This window comes from Hemibagrus wyckioides, linkage group LG05 (assembly GCF_019097595.1).
Source record: "Hemibagrus wyckioides isolate EC202008001 linkage group LG05, SWU_Hwy_1.0, whole genome shotgun sequence".
Lineage (NCBI taxonomy): Eukaryota > Metazoa > Chordata > Actinopteri > Siluriformes > Bagridae > Hemibagrus > Hemibagrus wyckioides.
The window spans coordinates 11,024,722-11,050,268 of record NC_080714.1 but is presented as its reverse complement, the minus strand read 5'-3'; the positions used below and the strand labels follow the sequence as shown (position 1 = coordinate 11,050,268).

Below are 25,547 nucleotides of genomic sequence, written 5' to 3'. Positions count from 1 at the left end.
AACTAGAGATACTGAGGTACACACACAAATGCACACACATTAATTATGTATTTTAATTAATGTAAAATAATAATAATAATAATAATGATAAAAAATAATAATAATATCAGCACCTTTCATATATAAAATGAAGCTCAAAGTCCTTCAAAATGGAAAGTTATAATAAAACAACACGGAAGGTTAGCATGCAGCATTAAAAATAAATAAATAAACTAAAACGTGAAATAAATCAAATAAAAAAATATTATTAATCAGTGTAACAGCACCTGGAAAGGCCAAATCCTGTTAAGAATTTACAAAAAAGGTAAAATAGGTGTGAATATGCTGAGGGGGAAAAACAGTATAACATGAAAGGTGAATGCCAGATCCACAGAGACTTCAAACTCCTTTTCCTAACATGCATTGTGGCCTACAAACATGGCCACTATCTCCAAACTCAAAACTACAAACTCCACTATCTACAGTGCGTACTTAATTCCATGTTTTTACCACCAAGAAAAAAGCTGTGAATGCTGGGGACATGCAGGGTCTTATGTAGCCCTGCAGGAGCGCCTCCTGGATGTTCTCCTCTGTGTCCCGTTGCTCAGCTGATGACAGAAGGCACAGATCAGTGGTACAGTCATAGGGTTTGTACAGAGGGAGCCCACTGACCTTGGCTTTGCTAAATACCTTCATTAGATCCAGATACCCCATGGGTATGTTGCACTGTGGATGTGTCTCCAGGCTTTTGATAGATTTAAGGACTAGCATGAGCTCAGGCATATGGAAGCAGTGGCTGAGGCTGTAGTGGGACCAGCAAGTGAGTTACCTGTCTGGCCAGGACAGCTGGGGTTGTGGCACTCCATCCATGGAAATCACAATATGAATGGAAGTTTAGAGAAGAGTTACTGATTTCCTCACATATACAATGTCCACAGAGCTATAACCTCCTGCACTGCCTGTGGCCAAGCCAAATTTCCCAAGATGCACTGATAACTTTGAATATGCACAGGAATGACACAAGGTTGTTGTGTTGTTTAAATTAATGCTGTCTCTAAAGTGTTGAACAGTATTTAAAGAAGGTATGCTGACAAATAGAAGTGATTTAGAAACCAGCTTTCATCCTCTAGAAACACTAAATGGTCTGTAAATACATAAAAATGTGAAAGTCTTTTGTTTTACTTTGTAACTGTGTTTGCTTGCCTTCTAAATTATTATTTTTTTTCCTATTTAACATTTCTTTAATTGTTATTCATTCTTTAAAGCCATTAATATGAAACTGAGTTTCACAAAAGTTTAATTAAATTGGTTTTGAATTGAAATACTTTTAGTTATTTAAGTATAAATTAAGTTTAATTAATTAAGTTAATTTACATTATTTAAATTTACACAAACTCAGGGGCTGTTGTAACCAGTGAGACCCCTAGCACACAGGAAACTGAGTCCAGTGATGTTTTTCCCCAAGCTCCAGCTTAGTCCAGAACTCCTCCATAAGTGCCTGAGGAATGTGAATGTAGAGGACAGTGAGGTGTTGGTGGAGAAGCACTAGGTTGAGGGTGAGATTAAAAACCAGATAGAGCACATATGCACATACATAAAAAGCTAGTGCTTGTGCTGAGTGGCCAAGCCCATTAAACTCTGATCTAAAACCTCAATGATTTTCTGTGTAAATGCTCCTATCAGTTTATGAATACATTAATTCAAATCCAGTGTGATAAATGAGGCCATTGTCTTTTCTGAGTAAAAAGTGTGTATTCTTATATATAGTGTGGATTAGCATTGATTCTGATGTTTAGCTATGTTTTTCTTCATGTGTGTGTTGATGGTGTTATGTGATTTGTATTTGTGTCTGGAAATTATCAGATTAAGGTTCAGGTTTACGAAATGACCCAAATATACATAAATAATTTGAGCGGTGACAGCTTTATAACTGTAGGACCAAAAAACAATGAACACTAACTGCTGTAACATCTCTGTGAAATTCAGCTTTGTGATATATGCATCATGTCAACATCAGAACCAAGTACATTTATTTCTACAGTGTGTAGCTCAGTATACACTGCACACACATTTACTTTAATAACATTTCAATACTAGCTGTACTTTACAGTGAGGTCAATAAGCCAATTTTATCTGTCCTCATGGAGTCTGTAAACACAGGCTGTTCATTTTATATTTTTATCCAGACATTAGAACTGACATTACAACTGATTTTACAATCAGATAAATAAAGCATTTCATCATTTCTTTTCAAGGCTGCGTAAGTGTAAACTGACAGAGGAAAGCTGTAGAGTTCTGTCCTCAGTTCTCAGCTCAAACTCCTCCAGTCTGAAAGAATTGAACCTGAATAACAATGAACTACAGGATTCAGGAGTGAAGCTGCTCTTTGCTGGACTGAAGAATCCATACTGTACACTGGAGATACTGAGGTACACATGCACACACATACACACACACAGAGGTCAGATTATCATGTTTAAGGTGCATTGTGGAACATTCTGGAAAGATTTCCAACTTCTGTCTCATGAAACTGAGTAGAAATTTAACTATGATTCCAAACAACATTGTCTTTCCCAAACATTTATTTTAGCTTTTGTGTTTGTTACCATCTAGAAAGATCGAAAAAGAGACAGGAGTCAGAGCTGGAGGTAGCAGAGCTGAAGATGTGGAGGTTCTCTTTTGGGGGTGACAAAGAACAGCTAGTCTTCACGGACATCTTCAACATCTCCCTGAGCAGCGTCGTCGTCCCAACGTGCCTAAAGTCGACCACCATCATCCCCGTGCCGAAGAAGTCTCCAGTGTCCTGTCTCAATGACTACCGTACTGTTGCACTCACACCCATCATCATGTAGTGCTTCGAGAGGCTTGTCATGAGACACATTAAGAACCTGCTGCCACCTTCACTCGACCCCATGCAGTTTGCCTATTGTCCAAACCGCTCCACAGACAATGCCATCACCACAACCCTCCATCTGGCCCTCACACACCTGGACAATAAAGACACTTACCTACGAATGCTATTCATTGACCTCAGTTCAGCATTCAATACGATCATTCCTCAGCGCCTGATCGAGAAGCTGAGTCTGCTGGGCATCAACACCTCCCTCTGCAATTGCATCCTGGATTTCCTGACCGGAAGACCTCAGTCAGTCCGGATCGGGAACAGTATCTCCAGCACCACCACACTGAACACTGGAGCTCCTCAGGGCTGTGTGCTTAGTCCACTGCTGTTCACTCAGCTGACTCACGACTGTGCAGAAATGCACAGCTCCAACCACATCATCATGTTCGCCGATGACACGACCGTGGTGGGTCTCATCAGAAAGAACGACGAGTCAGCATATAGAGAGGAGGTACAACAACTAACAGCCTGGTGTAAAGTTAATAACCTGTCTCTGAATGTCGACAAGACTAAAGAGATGGTTGTTGACTTCAGGAGAACAGAGTGACCATTCTCCACTGAACATCGATGGGTCCATCGTGGAGATCATCAAGAGCACCAAATTCCTTGGTGTTCACCTGGCCGAGGACCTCACCTGGTCACTCAACACCAGCTCCATCACCAGAAAGGCCCAGCAGTGTCTCTACTTCCTGTGAAGGCTGAGGAAGGCTCATCTTCCACCTCCCATCCTGACCACCTTCTACAGAGGGACCATCAAGAGCATCCTGAGCAGCTGCATCACTGCCTGGTTTGGGAATTGCACCGTCTCGGATCGCAAGACCCTTCAGCGGATAGTGAAGACAGCTGAGAAGATCATTGGAGTCTGTCTTCCCTCTATTATAGACATTTACTCCACACACTGCATCCGCAGAGCTAACAGCATTGTGGATGATCCCACACACCCCTCTCACACACTCTTCACCCTTCTGCCATCCGGAAAGAGGTACCGAACCATTCGGACCCGCACAACCAGACTGTTAAACAGTTTCTTCCCTCAGGCAATCAGGCATCTCAACAGAGAACTGAGCTGAACTGATCACACACACACACATCCAAGATCTGATCTCAACAGGAGAACTGAACTGTGCTGGACACGTACATAACACACATGCACAAAAGCTGAGAACTGTGTTCCAAGAAGAACTGAACTGTGCTGGACACAGACACAGACACACACACACACACACACACACACTAAATTGTCCTGTTTGCACGCACGTCACTTTACATTTCCCTTTACAATTTTTTATATTAATCCTGTTTACATGTATCACTTTAATATTTGCATTCACTGTATACACTGTTCTTTGCACAAAATGTCAATTTCTTATTTGCACTCACTGTATACACTGCTATCTGCACAAAAGTCGGTCTATGTGTTGTTTGTCTGCACTGTCTTGTCTTGTCATCCTGTGCGCTTCTGTTGTATGTCTAGTTTATTTATTGCACCTTAAGTATAGTTTAATTTTATCTCTATGTTTAGCTCTATGTTTGTCTGCGTCACTGTACTTTGTCTTTGTATATGTAGCACCTCTGGTCTAGGAGGAACGTTGTTTCACTTCACTGTATACTGCATCAGCTATATATGGTTGAAGTGACAATAAAGCTTCTTTGACTCTTTGACTTGACTTGAGGGATAGGTGGAGAGAGATGATTCGCTGTGGCGACCCCTGAAGGGAAAAGCCGAAAGAAGAAGAAGATATATATAATGTGGAAATGCTCAATATTTAAATTGTTCTCTAGTCATGCTGTTTTGCCTACAGGTTGCCTACAAGGTTTAAAGGAAATCTGTTACTTTATACCCCATGGATTAAGCAGGAAATATATTTCTAGATGAGACAATTGAACATCCAAACCTTTGTGGAGACCATTCTGGCAATTTAATATGAAAGAGTTTACTTCCAGACTGAGATTACAAACAGAGAGCATTCACTCAGAGTACATCTCTGTCCGAATCTATTTGAAGAATCTGGATTATGTTCAAAGTTGGCTAAAATTGAATATACTGAAATCACTTGTGCTCACATAATATTCACCTCATATGTAGTGCTGCCAGGCAGTAGCACTCTTAAATAAAGATGGAAAACAAAGCTTATTGATGTTCACACAACTTTTTTATTTTATTCTTTCTCTTATTAATTGTAAGAAATATGAATGGGGCACTTTGTCTTAAATACGGCAATCAAAAAAGAGTATAAGGACATCAGCTTTTAAACAAGTAGCCCATGACCATTACTTGCCACCTTTTATAATATTTTTATATTTTGTTTTTATCTGTTGCCTGGGCTGCCTCACTCATCTGGGATTGCAGCTCCAAAAACTGTTGACAATTTACCGTGAGCAATTACAGTGTCATGTGACTTAAAATAATATTATAAGTTATTTTGGCTATTATTACTTTGCTTATGACTTGCACATTTACATGCTCAGCTGGTTTATTTTTAATGTGCCATGGCAGCAGAGACAGTATTGCTTTTTTTTTTTTAATGAACACCAACAGGACTTGATGAGAAAAGCTCAACTTAAGTAGATATTAACACGCATCATGATACAGATTAAGCCAGCATGTGAATGATTGGCTGAATGAAGTTGCTATCATACTAAAACTTTCCCAGTTTTGTCTGTATTTTTGTCTATATTTAGCCCTGTTTATCCTGTTTGCCAATCACCTGATCTGTGCCTATTCCAGTGATTATGAGTTTGCCTAGTGTATTAGACTGTTTGATAGCTTTTTAATAAAACTGCCCTAAATGCATTTACATCTGTCTCAGCCTCCATCTTGTGATTGTGTATTGGTGTGTTATCTGATGTCAGAAAAAAATCCTATGGTAAAATGTTTCACTGACAAAGATATTGAAAAAAAATATTATCACAAGATGATTAAAACCTTCTGTTCGAGATGGTGAAGCCAAAAGGTGCCTAATACTGGCCACCTCACAGCCCTCTGTAGAGACATGGCCATGCTCACAGATCTGCTAAGACAGACACACATCAACACAGACACTAAAAAAATACGTCTTTTGAAAGTGAGCATTTTCTCCTGAATACTATTTAATTTTTCATTCAGACATTTTAATTTCTAGTATTTATTAGTTCAGGATTGTTGGTTTGGTTTTTTTGTAGTAAAAGTGACATATATATTGCAGCGATGTAAATGCATTATATTTACAAATCCTTTGTCAGGTAGGCAGGTAGGATGAGTACAGTTATACAAGGTTTTGTTAATCGTGACAATCAAAACAAAACATGAGCTGCAGCAAATGGTCAGAATAGCAAATGCAACCACACAGTCTGGACTGTGTTACTACTTACATATAAAATTGCACTAAGCCATTGTCAGCCGCATGATTTGATTGTTAATTGTTCACAGTAGTGAGTATAGATTTACACAAAGAAAAGAGAGGGTAGGATAAAACCACTTTCTTTAGCTAACTGGATTTGCCTACAAGAGAGAAGACCAGTGGAAGGGTGGAAGCATTTGGGTAATATGGATATCAACACATAAATGAAGAGGAGATGAAGGAGCTTTTTTTTTTTTTTTTTTACATTACTGTACAGTGAAATCCACATATCCCAGCTGGTTAGGAAGCAGGGGTCGAAGCTTAGGGTCAGCAATAATACTCTGCCTCTGGAGCAGAGAGGGTTAATTGCCATACTCAGGGCCCTCAAGAGTCACCAGTCTCCATAACAGAAAAAAACTGTTAATAATAATAATAATAATAATAATAATAATAATAATAATAATAATATTAATAATAATAATAATTTCATTATCATAACAAACAACAGCGCTAATTCTCAGAAGTTTCTTTAATACATTTACAAGCAGGTGCTTATGAATCAAACTGGAAGTCTCACACAAATAGAGGAAGTATATACTATTGCTTAAGCGTTGCAAAATGGCAGCATATAAACAGGAGGACAGGCCAGTCTGTCTGACCAGACTCACAAACTCCATATTAGTTGTAGATGTACATCATATTCGGTCTACTAAAGATAATAAAAAAATAGTTAATAGGAAAAAAAGATTAACATATTGACATGGGTATGCAAGTAAATCATTGTATATACTAGTATTTAAAGGTTTTCAGTTACAGGTTTAAAAAATCTAAAACTCTTAATCAAACTTTTATGCAGTGATACATGAAATATCTTAGCTCTTTTGTGTGTTTTATCACATAAACTTACTTACACTTATATACATGTTAATTATAATTAGATGGTGTAAGACTACAAAACAGTTCCTGGCATATTGTGAACTGTTCGCCAGAGAAGAACATTATTAATCTCTTAACATCATTAGAATGGTTATTAGCAGGAATTAAGGCAATTCTTTTTCATGCTACTCTTCTTCATGGGACTCTCTGTCGTGAAAACAATCTGAAATCATAACATTTCAGGTGGTTGCACATTGTTTAGCTGCAAGTGTTCATTGTAGTCATATATACAAAAAGTGATGCTCAGGGATGTGGGCTTATATTTTGGACCCAAGATCAGATAATGAGATAATGTGTATGTTTTTGTACTGAAAAAGGGGACCTTTGCTGGAGCCATTCTGCATTTTCACCAGAAAATTTCAAGTTATGGTTCATCAAAAACTATTATATATAAAACTATTAATATTATATATATATATATTAAAATTAATATCACAACTGTGAATCAATCATCTATGAAGAAACAAATTTTGATAAACATAAAGCTAAATATAAGCTATATACAGCTACGTGGCTGTGTATTTGTGTAATCACTGTAAAGATATCTCTGTTGTGTGTAGGTGCAGTAGGATTTGTTATAAAACCCTAGAGTAAGTTGTGGACTAAATAAAAAGATTTCTATAGATTTCTAACACTCCACCAAAGCTGCTTTGTCCTGAAAAAGAGATTTGATGTGAGACTCCTGTCATATGCCCGTCCTGCTAAGTTTATAATCCTTAATTCTGAAGGACAAAGAAGAGCATCAGTGTAAACAAACATCAGCCATCATGAAGACAAAACACACACACAATAAAATAATAAGTATACCTATTATTATAAGTACACTGAATTATTCAGTACAGTAGAGTAAAGAGACAGTAAATCAGTAACTTACAGTAGTGTCTCCAGTTTACAGTGTACATCCTTCTTGATCTTCTTGACACAGAGTTTTGATGAGGAGTTTGACCTCAGAGCTGATGCCAGTGCAGCACAACCTTCATCTGCAATACTGCAGTTACACATCCTGTGAAAAAGAAAACTCTCACACTTGACACACTCAGTTTTAGCATTAAAAACATGAACTACACAATATCATTGTATACAGAATGTTTACTCTCCATCTCATACATACAACAATAAAAGAAATATATCAGATCACTAGAATTACAATTACCACAGATGAAAACTGGATGTTGATGCATTTACTAAAACTGTGGTATCGTTGAGTGTGTGTGTTGTGTACCTGTACCTGAGTATCTCCAGTGTACAATGTGGACTCTCCAGTGCAGCAGAGAGCAGCTTTACTTCTGAATCATGCAGTTTATTTCATCCCATGTCCAATTCTTTCAGACTGGAGGAGTTTGAGCTGAGAACTGAAGACAGAATTCTACAGCTTTCCTCTGTCAGATTACACCCACACAGCCTGGTAGAGAAAATATGGAGTGTTTGATTTATTTATCTGATTGTGAAGTGATGTGTCTTGTGTTGAAGGTTCTAATATCAGGATGAAAACATAAATTGAACAGCCTTTGCATAAACGGCCTGACAGATACATTTGCCTCAGCTCATATGAGACAATGAATTTAACGTTCTAAAACAAGATAACAAACAGGTCACTCTGAACAAACATGTGTCTTTATTTCGATCATCGAGTTTTTCACACAGTGTGTTCAGCAACTTTGGGGAAAGCTCTGCTGGAGAATATTTACATATTTGCACAGTGTCCTTTACTGCTACATTACAGTGTGTTCAGTGTGTAGATCTCTGTACATTGTGAACACATTTACTTTCCACTACAAACATTTTCTGGAATATTTTTGCTCCCATAGAACAATAGAAACAGGTCTATAAAATGGTAAGAGCTCCATGAGGACAAATAACAGAAACTGGCATATTGACCCTTACGGTAAAGTATGACTAGTATTGTGTGTAGGAGAATTTATGCAGACAATGTGCACATTAAAAATGTAATGCTGTGGAACATCATACAGAGATACAGAGAAAAGGTTGATAAGATGTTGAATCAGAGTTAAATGGGCTTGGCCACTCAGCACAAAAGCTAGAGCAGCAGCATAAAGCATAAAGAGCTCTTTATGTATGTGCAGCTTAGGTGAAGCTTCAAATCATATTAATGTCAGTGAGTTATAGATGGTATTACTGTGTGTGTGTGCGTGTGTGTGTGTGTGTGTACCACAGTATCTGCAGTGTACATAGTGGATTCTTCAGTCCAGCAGAGAGCAGTTTCACTCCTGAATCCTGCAGATTATTGTAACTCAGGTTCAGTCCTCTCAGACTGGAGGAGTTTGAGCTGAGAACTGAAGACAGAACTCTACAGCTTTCCTCCCTCAGATTACACTCCCACAGCCTGGAAGAGAAATGATGAAATATCAGAGCCCTGATCTCAAACACACAAACACAGCCATAATCCAACTAAAGTTGAACATGTAACAGCTTTTCCCTTGTGAACCCTTCTTTCTCAACAGACTAAATGGGGACCATGTCTTTCCTGAAATGCCACCAAACTGAGAAGTGAACGTGGCATTCCCTGTCGAAGAAACTCAGTGCTGCATCATGTGTTGATGCTATGTGAATACTTCCAAAAGACTGGTGTCTGATGCATGTGTCGAAACACACCAATTCTTTTGGCCAACATGGGCAGGGCTAGGGCTCCAACCATGAGGTTTGCAGGTTTTTTGGCGGAGGTGGAGCTTGAGACAGGTATTTCCCATATCCTCTTGCCACCATATTCTCTCGCTACTTCACCTGACCCCATGTTGGCCAATAGAATTGATGTGCTTCCACAAATGTTTCAGACACTGGTCTACGGAGGCATTCCCATAGCATCAAGTTGAATGCTTAGAAATGTCTTGTTCCCTTTCTCAGGGAACCGGGTTATGAATGTAACCTGATGCTAAGCTTGATGACTTCATGTGTGTGATAATTTTATTGGCCAGGTTCTGATCACTGATCCTCTTCCTGAAGTATTCCTCTTTCTGAGGATCACTGAAGCCTCGTAACTCTGTTACCTGGTCTACACACTCAGGAGGGATCTGATTGGCTGCTCCTGGTCGAGAGGTTATCCAGAGGAAAGAGGGAAGCAGATTCCCCTTGATGAGGTTGGTCAGCAGCACATCCACTGAGGCTGACTCTGTCACATCACACAACCTCTCATTGTTCTGGAAATTTAGAGGCAGTCGACACTCATCCAGACCATCAAAGATCAACACCACTTTGTAGGAGTCACAGTCCATTAATTCTAATTTTCTTATTTCTGGAAAAAAGTGATTTATTAGGCTGGGTTTTTGCTGCTTAATAAAATGTAGATCTCTAAAGGGAAGTGGAAACACAAAGAAGATGTCCTGATTTGCTTTTCCTTCAACCCAGTTCAGAATGAACTTCTGCACAGAGACTGTTTTTCCAATTCCAGCTACTCCTTTAGTCAGCAGAGTTCTGATGGACTTATCTGTAAAGAGGTCATTACATTTGATGGGTATCTCCTGTGCTGCTGGTCTCCTGGATGCTGTGTCAATTTGTCTCATCTCATGTTCATTATTGATGTCTCCACTCCATCCCTCAGTAATGTAGAGCTCTGTATAGATCTCATTCAGAAGTTCTGAGCTTCCCTGCTGTGAAATTCCTTCATTAATTCTTTTACACTTCTCCCTCAGCTTGGATTTCAACTTTGGCTGATACACAGAGCCCACAGACTCAACAAATTAACGACAAACAAATTAATAACATGTTTTAATTGTTTAAAACATTTTTATTGTGCTCATTGTTTAAAAAACAATGAGCACAATAAAAAATGCTGCTGATATGAAATATTATTGAATGAACAGTGTACAGAGTAACCAAAAAACTGGACCAGGAACAGAAAAGAACATCACCAGATGTAGATGATACTAAAATCAAACTTAAAAATAAAAGTGTTAATATTTAAAACTCCTTCCTTTATCTAAAGTGAATCTGATGGAATAAAGCCATGACTCAGAGCTCTTACTGTTGTGCAGTGTGTTAGCGGATCTGTGTGGTTCATGATCTTCAGGACATGCAGTGTGATCTTCAGCATTCCCTCTCTGATACTGTGCAGATCCTCATCATCCACATCCCTGTCAGTGCATGCTGGGTAATCTGGACTTAGGAGCTTCCTAAACCTCTTTAGCTCATTTTTCATCAAAGTGATGACTTTGTCTTCCAGCTCCTGGTTGGAAACACATAGTAACATATCTAAATATTATAATGTTACACAGTGAGTGATGCTTTGATTTGATTTTATTATATTAGCATAGTTACAAGTGAAATTCTGTTTGAGTACCCATAATGCTGCAGCACATTGATAGGTCACACCGTAAAAAGACACACACCTTGAATATGGAGTCCAACTGGTTTCTGCTGATGCTTGACTTTGTCTTTTGTGGTCTGTGAACAAACAAATCACATCATGTAATATGCACTACATGTATTCATAGATGCACAACATGCACCAATATATACAAAGACTGATATTTATCACTATCCTCTTAACACATTGCACTGATTTTAGGATTTCCTAGCTGTCACTAACATGTTTAGAAATAAATGTTTGAATTAATAAAACGGTTACATGATCATTAATTACCCAGGTGTAAATGTTCAGGGAAAGCTCAGGGATTGCACGCTGAACTGAACTTCAAACTGAAAGCAGTTTTCATCACTGCCAGTCTGATAGCTGCAGAATTGCACAATTTAGTGTTTTACACCTGATAAAGCTCATGAAGGGGTTCATAATGAGATGAATGAGTTTAACACTGAGATCAGGTGTAACACTGCTTTAAAATACCTCACTATACAGATACTATTAAACACCTTAAACCAAAGGTTAGTTCCTTTGTTAACTAGGAAGTGTTTAGAGATACAGATCTGTATCTGTGAAATCTGTTTCACAGTTTGTATTGATTGTTGGTGAATGTAAAAGTAACTCAACTCTTGTCCTGTTTTCCAGACACATTCATGTTGGATGTCATGTCTCCTTTTCCAGATAACAGCAATACACCCGTTTACTTTACTCCAACAATGGTGTGTTAAATCAAACCCTGTTTCTGCACAGAGCTCACTTACAAGAAATAATCACAGAGTCAAGCCATGAAGCAACCTATGTATGTTATAACTTCAGTACAAATCCAAAAAACCAATCTACATCTAGTGTCAGTAGAGTGTGTTTATATATTATAGCTTTAGATTTAGATACTCACTGTGTTTTGACTCCTGAAATATTGTATTTTCCCCAGAACACAAAATTGCACATATGAATTTCACCACTTCCGTGCAACGGGGGAAGGGATAGTGATGCAACACACACACACACATTGACTGCTCATAATAAATAACTGTCAGGAACTACTGGGACAGTTCCCTGCCAGACCATTGGAGGGTGCTGGTAGGCATTTCATCATAGTTTGCTGTACTGTTTGTTAGTCCCCACATGAGCTGTGCCACGCCCTTCCCATTGTTCCGCTTTTCCGCCATGTCACCTGTTCCTTATTGAACCTAATGTTTTATATATCAGTCTGTCATATCAGTCATCGTCAGTGTTTGGTTCCTCGTGTCGTAGCTATGTTTGTTTTCCATGTTGTATTCGTTTTGTTTCATGTAAGTCTTTTGTTATTTTTACGTTTGTTAATTAAAGCCGTGCTTTTCCTGATCCTGAATCTGAGACTAATTCTCTGTCAGTGGGTGATCGAGATTACTGCGGAGATCTGGGTTCGGTCTGTGCTTCAAGCTGCAATTCCACGAATCTGTGACAATAACTAAAAGTAAATATATTTATATAAATGCCCAGGTTGGGAATATTTCACTTTCTTAAACAGAGTACTTTCAGAAAATGTACTTATTTCTTGATTGTACAAATGGTGACCAACGTATACCTCAAACTCCACCCCAAAAAGGATAAATGTCACTACATTTATTACAATATAAAGTAACCAATAAACAAACAAATAAATTACTCATTTAAATATATGTTTAAGTAATCATCAACCATGAATAAATAAATCCACACATTAATGTATAAATACGTATATATATATAAAATAATGTGCAAGGAGATGAACAAATAATTTAAATAAATAAATCATTTGCAAAATGCAAAACTGAAAGTTGATTTTCCACTTTTTTTATGTAGTTCCATATTTATTTTTCTACATGTTAATAAGAGGATGTCAATCAAACATCAGTAGGTGGATTTTACACCACAATTTGCTGATTGTTGTAAAAGTGCTGCACATCACTATTTGCCTGCCCATGAGCATTAACTTTAGGAGAGATGGATGAAGTCAGCCTAGCAGAGTCCTTCAAGGGCTCACTGTAAACTTTGTGAAAACTGGTTGCTTAATTTACAAGATATGTGCAAGACCTTATATTAGCTATTATCTGATTAGCAGTGCAAGCTAACTGTACTTACTACAAACACATGCTAGAGAGACCAATTATCTCTGCTCTTTTCTTTTAAGAGGTATTTATCTTTGTGTCCCTATACATACACTATATTGCCAAAAGTATTCGCTCACCTGCCTTGACTTGCATATGAACTTAAGTGACATCTCATTCCTAATCCATAGGGTTCAATATGACGTCGGTCCACCCTTTGCAGCTATAACAGCTTCAACTCTTCTGGGAAGGCTGTCCACAAGGTTTAGGAGTGTTTATGGGAATTTTTGACCATTCTTCCAGAAGCGCATTTGTGAGGTCACACACTGATGTTGGACGAGAAGGCCTGGCTCTCAGTCTCCACTCTAATTCATCCCAAAGGTGTTCTATCGGGTTGAGGTCAGGACTCTGTGCAGGCCAGTCAAGTTCATCCACACCAGACTCTGTCATCCATGTCTTTATGGACCTTGCTTTGTGCACTGGTGCACAGTCATGTTGGAAGAGGAAGGGGCCAGCTCCAAACTGTTCCCACAAAGTTGGGAGCATGGAATTGTCCAAAATGTCTTGGTATGCTGAAGCATTCAGAGTTCCTTTCACTGGAACTAAGGGGCCAAGCCCAGCTCCTGAAAAACAACCCCACACCATAATCCCCCCTCCACCAAACTTTACACTTGGCACAATGCAGTCAGACAAGTACCGTTCTCCTGGCAACTGCCAAACCCAGACTCGTCCATCAGACTGCCAGATGGAGAAGCGCGATTCGTCACTCCAGAGAACGCGTCTCCACTGCTCTAGAGTCCAGTGGCGGTGTGCTTTACACCACTGCATCCGACGCTTTGCATTGCACTTGGTGATGTATGGCTTGGATGCAGCTGCTCGGCCATGGAAACCCATTCCATGAAGCTCTCTGCGCACTGTTCTTGAGCTAATCTGAAGGCCACATGAAGTTTGGAGGTCTGTAGCGATTGACTCTGCAGAAAGTTGGTGACCTCTTCGCACTATGCGCCTCAGCATCCGCTGACCCCGCTCTGTCAGTTTACGTGGCCTACCACTTCGTGGCTGAGTTGCTGTCGTTCCCAAACACTTCCACGTTCTTATAATACAGCTGACAGTTGACTGTGGAATATTTAGGAGCGAGGAAATTTCACGACTGGATTTGTTGCACAGGTGGCATCCTATCACAGTTCCACGCTGGAATTCACTGAGCTCCTGAGAGCGACCCATTCTTTCACAAATGTTTGTAAAAACAGTCTGCATGCCTAGGTGCTTGATTTTATACACCTGTGGCCATGGAAGTGATTGGAACACCTGATTCTGATTATTTGGATGGGTGGGCAAATACTTTTGGCAATATAGTGTATTATTGAGTGGTTGTACAGTACTGTGCAAAAGTTTTAGGTGTGAAGAAATGCTGGAATGAATGGAATGAAAAATCTAAAATCTAAAAAAATTTTTAAAGATTGAAAAAATCTAATTTAAATCAATATTTGGTGTGACTACCCTTTGACTTCAATCCATCATCAATTCTTACACTTGCACACTTTGTACACTTACACAAAGTCAGGGAATTTGTAGGATAAATTACAAAATACATAAAGATTTACAGTCAGTGTGCCCTTGAAATTCTTCTTCAGGATAATCTCCATGTCCAAAAAGTTTCCTTTGCCCCAAAGTCCTGCATCACTTGGTGCCCCAAGAAGATATTTAGTTGTGCTCATCTCTAGTGAATGTTGTCATTCCTCACATTTACAGGCAATGTTTCTGCACAAATCTGAATATAATAAACACACAATATATGGAGCTGTACTTATATACTTTTAATGAAGCATAATTCAAAAAGTGGCATTTTAGGTAAAATTTCCTCTTTTTGGTGAGCAAACTTTACTGGGCTCAAGAATAAATTATTAAGCCTACTACTGAGCATTCAGAGATTTTTACTGTGAATACATTTGAGAGATTTTAGAAAAAAGGATAGATAGATAGATAGATAGATAGATAGATAGATAGATAGATAGATAGATAGATAGATAGATAGATAGATAGATAGATAGATAGATAGATAGATAGATAGATAGATAGATAGACAGACAGACAGATTTAGAATTTATAAAACTTGTAGTTTGCATGTTTACATGAATAATGTAAGATCTTTACAGCCTTTATGGTTTGTGAATATTTAATATGTGTGTTTGGTGGTGACTATGTTTGTGTGGTGGGAAAAATGCATCAGGCTTAGTGACATGCAATAAAATAGAACACTTATAAAACAGAAGCTGGATACTTATAGAAACTGGTACAGAACACAACAGGATTGTTAGACAAATCTAAATAGTAATTACAACATAAAGAGGATAAATGAAAAAATGAAAAACTATTATAAAATAAACTATTTACACTACTCCACTTGCCTCCAGTTTTCTACTAAGTACCTCTTAATAATATGTTAAATATATGTTATCTTAATAATATACACTCATCCATGCTGCCAGAGTAGAAGCTTACTGGCATGGTAGAGTGCTCCATTTTTGCTGTAAGGCAGTATCATGTAAACTTTTTCCAACTCAAGGATTTCCAACTGAATAATTTTTGTCCCTTAGCGATCTGTATTTTAAAATAAAGTAAATGGCATTCACATTCATGGTGGCATTCCAATGTAACCCTGTTCTGTCAATTTACGGGTAATTTTTAAAAGTATTTTACTGCATTTATACAATACATAAACATTAACATGCTTTATCTTTTACAAAATGATTGTAATCAAGTAATACAGCATCATACTAAAGAGACAGTGTATTCTGGGACAAATTATTTTCAAGTCAATCATTTCAAATTTTAGAAGTTTCTATGTCTAACAAATTTACTTTAACATCTCTCCAAGTTTTAATGTGAACAAGGGAACAGATGTGTGTGTCTATACTGCAGCCAGTATTGTTTAATGGAAAATATTATGACATTACATTAACACTTACAGGATTTTGTAGACATTATTAACTAGAACAACTTACATTTGCCTCATTTATACAACTGAGCAGATACAGGTTAAGGGCCTTGCACCAGTGCCCAATAGTGCCACCTTGGTGGTCCTGGGATTTGAACTCACAACCTGCCAAGTAATAGTCTAATGTCAGTTACATATTAATCAAATATCAAAAGCACTGAGAGTATTGTGAGATGCATAAAGCTTGTCTAGTGAAGAAACTAATGAGTTAAACATTATGTTGTGTACCTTGACAGTCATGTAATTGGAGGAATAATATTTGCCCTTCCCATTTGGCTGGTTGGTGGCATGTAGGTGGGTGAGCTCTGCCTCATCCCTTTCGTGGAGTTCTGCTAGTACCTCATCCCTCCACAAGGAGGCATCTAAAATCCTTTGGCCAAACTTTACAGATATATCCTGGAGAGGGCATGTGACCACATCATCCTCATACTATGCACCTGAAATATTATAGCCCAGTTGTAAAATTGTGTCACAGGTGAGTTCAATACCACAGTGTTTCTCAGACATTGATTCCGCCAACACTTCATATTCTGAATTTGACTCTTATCTGATGTACACATCGGGTTAGGAAAGAGAACCTGGAGGAAACCTGAACAGCAAGGACAGAGCTTGCAAAGTCCACACACAGTGTGTAGGCAGGAAATGAGCCCCCAAACCCTGAGGTGTGAGGCAAACCTGTTAGATCACTGCATAGGGGCTTAGTGGTTAGCATGTTTGTCGTTAATTTCTGGGGTTGGAAACTTTGCATGACACTGTGTAACATAGGTGGATGGATATGCAAGTGTTCCTAATAAAGTGGACAGTAACTGTATCTCTCTAACTATTTAACTTTCTTGAAGGTGCAGGGTTACTTGTTCAGGTTTATGAACAAGTAATGAATGCTGCTTGGACTTGCCATCCTGAGAGTAAGAAAAAATACACAAAAAGAATACACTGTAAATCTTGTTGATAAAATATGTAAAACCTTCAAAATTCCATCCATATTCATTACTGCTTAATACAGGGTCAAATGAAGCCTATCCCAGGGGACTTAAGGTCACAAGGCTGGGAACACCCTAGACAGGTTGCCAGCCCACTGGATTAGTGAGACTAACGGATTCGTTAGACTCATTCGAAAAAATAACTCTTTATGTGTGAGTATTTATAAGCAATTATTTAAATCGGTTCATAAGAGTCATTTGTTTGAGAAGCCGACTTCACCTGTTGCGCTGTAAATGATTGAAGACAGCGCACTAGCAAGACAAAATGTCTTTGTAATTAGACAAAAAGAATGACTACAATGAAATAAAGTATTCATTTCAGGTTAAACGCTCAAATATGGTTTCTTTCACCATAGATTGACAGATATGTCATTATGCATTGACTTATCTTATAGAACCTTTAAACTCTCGTCAACTGAATTTTCTATGGTGTTATTCCTATCATTCCAATGATATCATTCCTAAAGTAAAATGTACCTCAGACAATGATGTGAGCGCTAAGAGTCAAACTTTGCAATTAGCTTGTCATCATAGCTTCATAACCATTTAACAGTTTATTATGTGTATATATAACTTTACAAATTGTTTAATGTAATTTCTTTTAAATGTCATAAATGCCTCACCTTTCATTCACTGCAATCTCTCTAATGTCTGTCAGGAATCTCATGCATGCACCATTACAGGTGCCACAATAGAGATGTACCCACATAGTTTGAGTGCAAATATTAAGGGTTCTGAATACTTTCTGAATACACTGTATGTTATAGTGTGTGTGTGTGTGTGTGATTGTGTATTAATAGTTATCATCATACTAATAAATTAGCTTTTTTTATGTGAAAGTGAAATCTCTAAAAACTGTTTCAACATAATACCTTTAGCCAGATTTTATGTCTGAGAAGCAATACTTTGTAATGTATAGACTTATATGTTACAGGCTTTCACATTATTCACCTCTCTGCTATGTTGTGCAAAAAAAACAACAACAGAGAGCTGCAACATCCTTTCTGCTACTTCATTACTACCTTACTACACAAAAATCATTCATTCAACCACACTAAGATTGTCGGAATTTTATTTATTATTCTTGCTGCTTAAATGACTGCAGGTAGTCAGTGATGGTCTTCTGAGGTCCTTTTATCTTTGTAATGTTAAATTTATTAGTTGGAATTAATGTAAACACGCTTTGTTAACCTGACAAAATGGCTCTCATTGTAGCTGTCATGCGACAGAGGTAATGGGGCATCTGTCACAGAGGTGGATGCAAGTGCAGGTGCTTTAATGAACACTGTAGGAAATAACCTAAAATGTAAGGCACAGTCGAAATAACAGGCAGAGGCCAGGCAATCAGCAAACAGACACAAGCAGGCTAGGGAGAGACCTTGTAAATCTAGGAAACGGAAATTGAAGTCAAAAACATGAAATCTAAACAAAGCTTGGTACAGCACATTCACGGGGGAATCACACTGATACTTCGTGCCATGGATATGATACATGATTGTTCAAATACGCAGACTAATCAGCAACAAAACTACAAACAGATAAGGGATAGGGATGGAAACAAGCCACGAATCAAAATAAACACATGTGGTACAGTAAATACACAGAGAACAAGGCATAACATAAACCAGAATATAAGCGGACTAGAGTTCACCATCGATAGAGCGCTCAGCACTGGAGTGCGAGGCAGGGAATAGTGACAGTGGCCAGTTTCTTCTCTATCAAGGGAGTGATAAATTTCTTGATGCACTATGAGTACTGAAATGAGCGCTCTCAATATTATTATATTACTCAATAATATTGTTATTATTATTATTATTATTAATAATAAACAGAAAAAAATGAAAAAATACTCAGCTGTTCAGTCATGTAGGGAAAGTTCGTTCCACCACTTAGGTGCCAGAACAGAGAAGAGTCTTGATGCTACTTTGTACACTAAGAGGTGGTGGGACCAATTAAACAGTGCTAAAAGATCTGAGGGCACATGGTGACAACCTGTCTGTTGCTGCTGATGTCTGAGAGATCCTGAGCAGGTTTCTCCAGTAGGGAAGAAGAGTTAGCATGTCACTAACTCTTGAAGGTAGCTGGTACATGACCATATGTTATAGAACCATTCATGATTGTTGTGATGAATGGTAGGAGGTCTAGTGGCATTGTCTGGAGTACTGTGGAAGGGATTGGATCCAGCGGACAGATGGCAGGATTGTAAGACAGGATGACTTGCTGTGTAATGTATAAGTAGTCAGGGTAGAAATCTTCTCATCATTAAAGAAGGTAAAGTCTTCATTAGTTAGGGAGGAAAAAGCAGGTGGAGTTGGGGGAGTAGTAAAGAGAAGATGTTGTGGAGCTTACGAGGATCTTGTGCAGAAGCTTCAAGCTTTTCCTTGTGCTAGGCAGTCTTAGCAGAAGTCACGTCAGGAGAAAGAAGAGATTGGACAGAAGTGCACGGTAAGAGGTGAGATCTGTGTTGAGTAGTGATTTCTTCCACTTTCTCACTGCTGATCTTAGTTCTCTCTGATTGCTGTGCAACACAACTAACAGCCAAGGAGCAGGAGAAGAAGTCTTCATAGGTTTAACAGACAGAGGACAGAGAAAGTCTATGGTTGAGGAAAGAAAGGAGAGGAAAGTGTCTGTGGCTGGAGGTCCAAGGGTCAGGTGGAAAAAGAGTCTGGGTCTAGAAAAGACGAGAAAGCTTCAGAGAAAGAGATAGAATGTTTCAATGGATTAGAGAGAATTGTTGGAAATTGGTGTTAGGCAGGATAGGGAGAGTGATGGTGAAGCATACCAGGTGATAATCAGAGGTAAAGAGTGAGGTAGTAGTCATATCTATAGCAGGGAAAGGACAAATAAAAACCAGATCCAGGACATTTCCTCCCTTGTGTGTGGGAGGGCAGCTGTTGAATGTCAAGTAGAAGGAATTCAGAAGAGGCAGAAGGCAAGGAGACTGAAGCTTGTCAGAGGGGAGGTTTAAATTGCCAAGGACTGTCAGAGGGGTGCTGTTAGTAGGGAAATCACTGATGCGAGTGTACATTTCTTACAGAAAATCCCCTAGGGGACCAGGAAGGTGTTACATGATGAGGATGATGATGATGATGATGATGATGATGATGATGATGATAAGGTTGATTGGAGATGTAACTGAAATTGCATGAAATACTACAGAAGAAATAGTTAGATGAGACATGTTTAAAGTTGTTTAGGAACAGAAAGACTATTTCTTTTATTCATGAGATTTTGTGGTGTAGCATTTTATTTCAAGGTAAGCCTTCAGATTTCAAATATTATTAATTAAATAAAAAATCTACTTATAGAAAATCTTTTTATAGAAAATAAAAAAACTTTTCTTGTCATCTGTCTCTTTCTTTTTGCTGTTTTTGTTTCAGTTACATGCATGTTGAATACACATTTGCAACAACTATGTTCAGTGCTTCTAGTTACATATGGCACATTCTAGTTACATCATTGAAAGAGAGAACATTGAGTATAATGATTCAAGTGATGAGACTGATACTACTGCACAACAGCCCTCAAATTTTGTCTTTGATACATGTCTTCAGCTCCAACTTCCCCAAGAAGTTGTGATCTTATGATAACAGAATATTTTGTATTTCCTCAGCAGAAAGATACAAGCCTGAAAGCATATTTTTAAATTCCTAAGCTGCAGTCAATTTGCAGTGTAATGAAGGCATTGTCAGTGCAGTTCCTGATTATAAAAACACCTTTCATGAGCCTGGCAGTTGGCCTCATGTCTCCCCCAGCAGCTACTTCAATTCAAGGCTATTCTTTGTTGATAAACGTTGTGCAACAGATACATCTTTACATCTTCTTTATGACTACTAACAGCATTTAGTAGGTCTATTCAATTTAGGAAAGTAAAAACCCATTAGGTATGATGGTCACAAAATTAATTGTTCACTGCTACAGAATAAGCATGAGAAAATCCTTTATGATTTGTTTGCTATGCTGAGACAATTGGGCACTTCTACATTTTTCTGTACTTTTAGTGCTGCAGAGATGGGATGGCCTCATAATAACTGCTATTAAACTGCTATTAAAGCACAACAAAGTGAAACAATAAACTTCTTTCAATTAGATTGGTCAGAAAAATGCAATCTCCTTAGAAGCAACCAAGTAAGAGCTATGCGGATGTTTAAAAAACGTGTTATTAAGAGACCTGGTTATGTCACCTGCTCATCCCTGGTGAGTTATTGACTGTTTTCATGTAGTCAAGTTCCAGCGATGGGGCTCACTGCACATTCATATTTTAGGTAAATGATGCTCCAGAGTTTGAAGTAGATCAAGATTAAGATAAAGTTGTATGTGATTTTACTGATAAATATACCTCAGGCAAATTACCAGACCTAAACACAGATCTGGAACATCATTGAATCGTAACTGCAGCAGAGATGCACAGCCGTAACCATTCCAAATCCTGATGAAAAAACAGCAAGTATTGCAGATTTGGATTTTCTAAACCACCCATGAACAGGACCATATTAACCCACCACAGGCCTTCTCCTATAAATAAGTCTGATGAGGAAATAGATGACTCAGCAGAGGACACAAATTATGTCACTCAAGCAACATCATAGTTTCTAAAGGTGTGGGATCTACTGAATGACTCAACTCAGAGTGCTAAAACCAACATACAGTGAACATAAAATGAACATATGGTTTTGAAGACTAGAAATATGCTGGGTTTATGTCTACATCAAGTTTAATGGAGAGACAGCCAGTGGACTGCTGGGTTAATATCTATAATTCACTGCTATTAAGGGCTTGGAATACAAATATGGACATACAGTTCACTATGAACCCATAAAGCTGTATCACATACATTCTCTCATTTATTTCTAAAGATGAACATGAGATAAACATAAACTACCTGAAGAGAGTAATAAAAGAATCTAGCCAAAATAATTCAGGTCATGAATGATTATGCAAAGCAGAGAGGCAGTCGCTGGCATCACAAGATATCATAACTGTACCCACTGATGACAATGGTGTGAAGATGGGCTTACCAGTGAAATACTTACAAACCATGGTCCCTGAATGAGTGAATACAGTATCTGGATGACTGAACAAACAGACTGGTACCAAGGCCAGGCCAAACAGATTTGAATTTGAGAACATGTGCAAGGCTGAATTTGCCAGTGACTAGTGCATTGTTTATGCAGATATATGGGACATATACAGAAAAAAACTGGGGTTAAACCCTGCTGTCATTCAATTTGCCTGTTTCTCACAGCAAAAAAAAAAAAAGGAAAAAAGAAAAGTACTATGGCACACTCCTTACCGTATTGCAGAGATATAGTTGAAGTCCTCCAGATTCCAGACTTATGAATTATTTTGTACATTTGTATCAATAACACTACCAGACACTGCTAAACTGCGACATATGTGTGGGATTGTAAATGACAACCATGAAAATGATATAAAACATGATGAGGCTAAAGGAAAAGCAACTGAGGATTTTGAGCAGAATGGCCCAGTTGAGTATGCATGGACTACACTGGCACCAGCAAATGAACTGATTCGATTAGAGAGCATTTTAGAACGTGAACCAACTGATCCCAATGATGTAAATGAACAAGATGACATTCCTGATTACACAATTTCTGCATCTACAGCTGTGCCAAGAATAGGAACTCCTCAGCTGAACCCTCGCAGATTTGAAAAATGTACTGATAGATTATGTTTATCATTAATCTAATACATTTACATTGTGACTACCTCTCAGATACAATCAGCTGTGTCTGTGGGGTTTCATCAAGATGGTCCAAGGAGATAGGTGTGGGCCAGGTGATGGCCCGTACAGGAGATGGGTGTGGGCCAGACGACACACACAAAGGACATTCAGTTTTGTGTATTGAGGACCCTCCACAGGAGGTCCTTACAGTTCTGTATTCTTGTATAAAGATTTGTCTCACAGACAGATCTTTGGGTTAAGATACCGACCAGATAACATGTCGAAGACCCGCTACACTGCTACCTTCAATAAATTCTTCTCCCCACAAGAACTCTGGTCAAGCTTACTTATTTTATGTATTAGAGAAATCTAATACATTAGCGAGCCACCCAAACCACTGCTCAGCCAAATACAGCAAAATCTAACAGTACCAAAGCTTAAATCAAACACAAGCTTCCATATTTTATGCGGTGTGAGACTAGTGCAAGAGTCTCATGTGAAAACACACAATAATTTCTATATTTCCTGAGTGGATATGCTGGAGCTGGCATATTGGTATATTGTAAAAATGAATATTGTATAGACTTCCATGCATAAAAGAGGATATTTATATTTCTAAACCTATTGTACTTCTAACAGGACTTACAGGTACAGCTGCCTTTAATATCTTAGGTAAAATCTTAAAACCTTCATACCAAGGCCTGGGGAACTAATTGGATGAAATCAAGGCAGATATTTCTAATGCACAAAATGTGCGAAGGTTAGACACACATTTGATCTACCACAGGAAGTCAGCATGATGGACACTGTTTCTAGATGAACACATTTCACAATTGATGTCAATTAAAATAAGATGCTTTGTAAATCATGTGGAACGACTATGACTGGCAAAAACAACAAACTTGAAGTGACATTTGCAGGCGAGTTATCTGTAGTTAAAGAATTCTGTATTTAAAGAAAGTCTGAAAATTGTCTTTGTATTGTATTTTAAAACCTCATCACCATTTCATAACAGGTTAACACAAGTCTCATTTCATGTAGGTGAAAATAATAACTTTAGAAGTTTAGAGAAAAATGCATTACACTTTATATTTTACTCGACTAAATCTAATTAGTCATAATCCAGTTATGACTAAAATAAATTACAATTTAGTCAAAAGACTATGACTAAAACTAAATTCAAATTTGCTGTCAAAATTAACAGTGTTGCATTCAGTAGAACAGTCTCACTTAATAGATTGCACATTCAGATCTTACAGTAGTTCATCATAACACAGAGGGCTTGTAGTGTGATTAAAATGCCATCATGAGTTCTACTGGCTGATGTTTTGTATCTCACAGAAACACGCCTGTATGGCACAGTTGTACAAACACAACAGGTATGCTTTACAAACTATGTGCATGTGGCTAATGGTGCTAAAGGAATGGTGATGGAGTGGCAATGTATGTGAATAACAAACTACAAGCTCATCATATTATGTACATACTGAATGTTACATATCTGGGATTTTTGGTTTTAGTGGCAGAATTCCCTAAACAAGCACTTCTTGTTGTAATCTACAGACCACCCAACCTCACAATGTTTTTTTAAACTTGGATGCCATTTTCACATTTGGAGATCTTGGAAATAAAACCTGTTATAATGTGTGGAGATATACACAACTGATCAGCACTAAGACAACAGTTACAACAGCTATCATAATCATGTCTACTGCGTTTTAGAACAGATATACTGAAGTATTGCTATGAATCAGTTTTTCACAGTATCACAGGATATCACAAGGTATGAATGTAACAGACGATACAACACACCAAAAAAACATAAAATGCTTATCTGTTTGCTTTGATTATTTGCTTGCATATGAGTGTGCATGTGTTAGATAGAGTGTGTGTGTGTGTGTGTGTGTGTGTTAAATAAAGGAATGTGTAGGAGAGTGAGTGTTCTTTCCAAAGATTGTCACCGTGAGGTAGTGGAAAGGCTTGGGTGTTACAGTGATCACAATAATACAAATGTGACATTAAATGAAAGACAATTCCTAATCAGAACAACCATGGCAACTGTAAGGTTAGCTTGCTTACTATCTATCTATCTATCTATCTATCTATCTATCTATCTATCTATCTATCTATCTATCTATCTATCTATCTATATGCAGTATAGGTCTCTACAGGCATCGAGTGGCTACATTGTGGTATTACGCAAGTTTTTCTTTATTTTTGTGCACCAGATGGCACCAATCTTCCAATACTAATTTCATTTTAAATATTCTAGCTAATTCAAAAATAGTATGAAATGTTTTTTTATATAACATTTAGAATTGATATAGAATTACCGGTTTTATAATTTGGTTTATGTATATTC

The 25,547-nt window shown here is 37.9% G+C and overlaps 1 long non-coding RNA gene across 3 annotated transcripts; it reads right to left on the bottom strand.

Moving 5' to 3' along the window:
* Positions 1-4,780: 4,780 nt before the first annotated feature.
* LOC131353453 (uncharacterized) lies at positions 4,781-12,466 on the bottom strand. Of its 3 annotated transcripts, none has more exons than XR_009204626.1 (7): positions 12,348-12,455; positions 11,481-11,535; positions 11,117-11,317; positions 9,308-9,481; positions 8,366-8,539; positions 8,012-8,140; positions 4,781-7,859 (listed from the first exon to the last, which is right to left on the bottom strand). It is a non-coding gene; the product is annotated as an uncharacterized LOC131353453 (long non-coding RNA). The 3 variants fall into 3 exon arrangements; XR_009204625.1 differs by adding an exon at positions 12,080-12,208 and having other exon boundaries at positions 4,782-8,140; positions 12,348-12,466; XR_009204624.1 differs by having other exon boundaries at positions 4,782-8,140.
* Between the last annotated feature and the right edge of the window lie 13,081 nt (positions 12,467-25,547).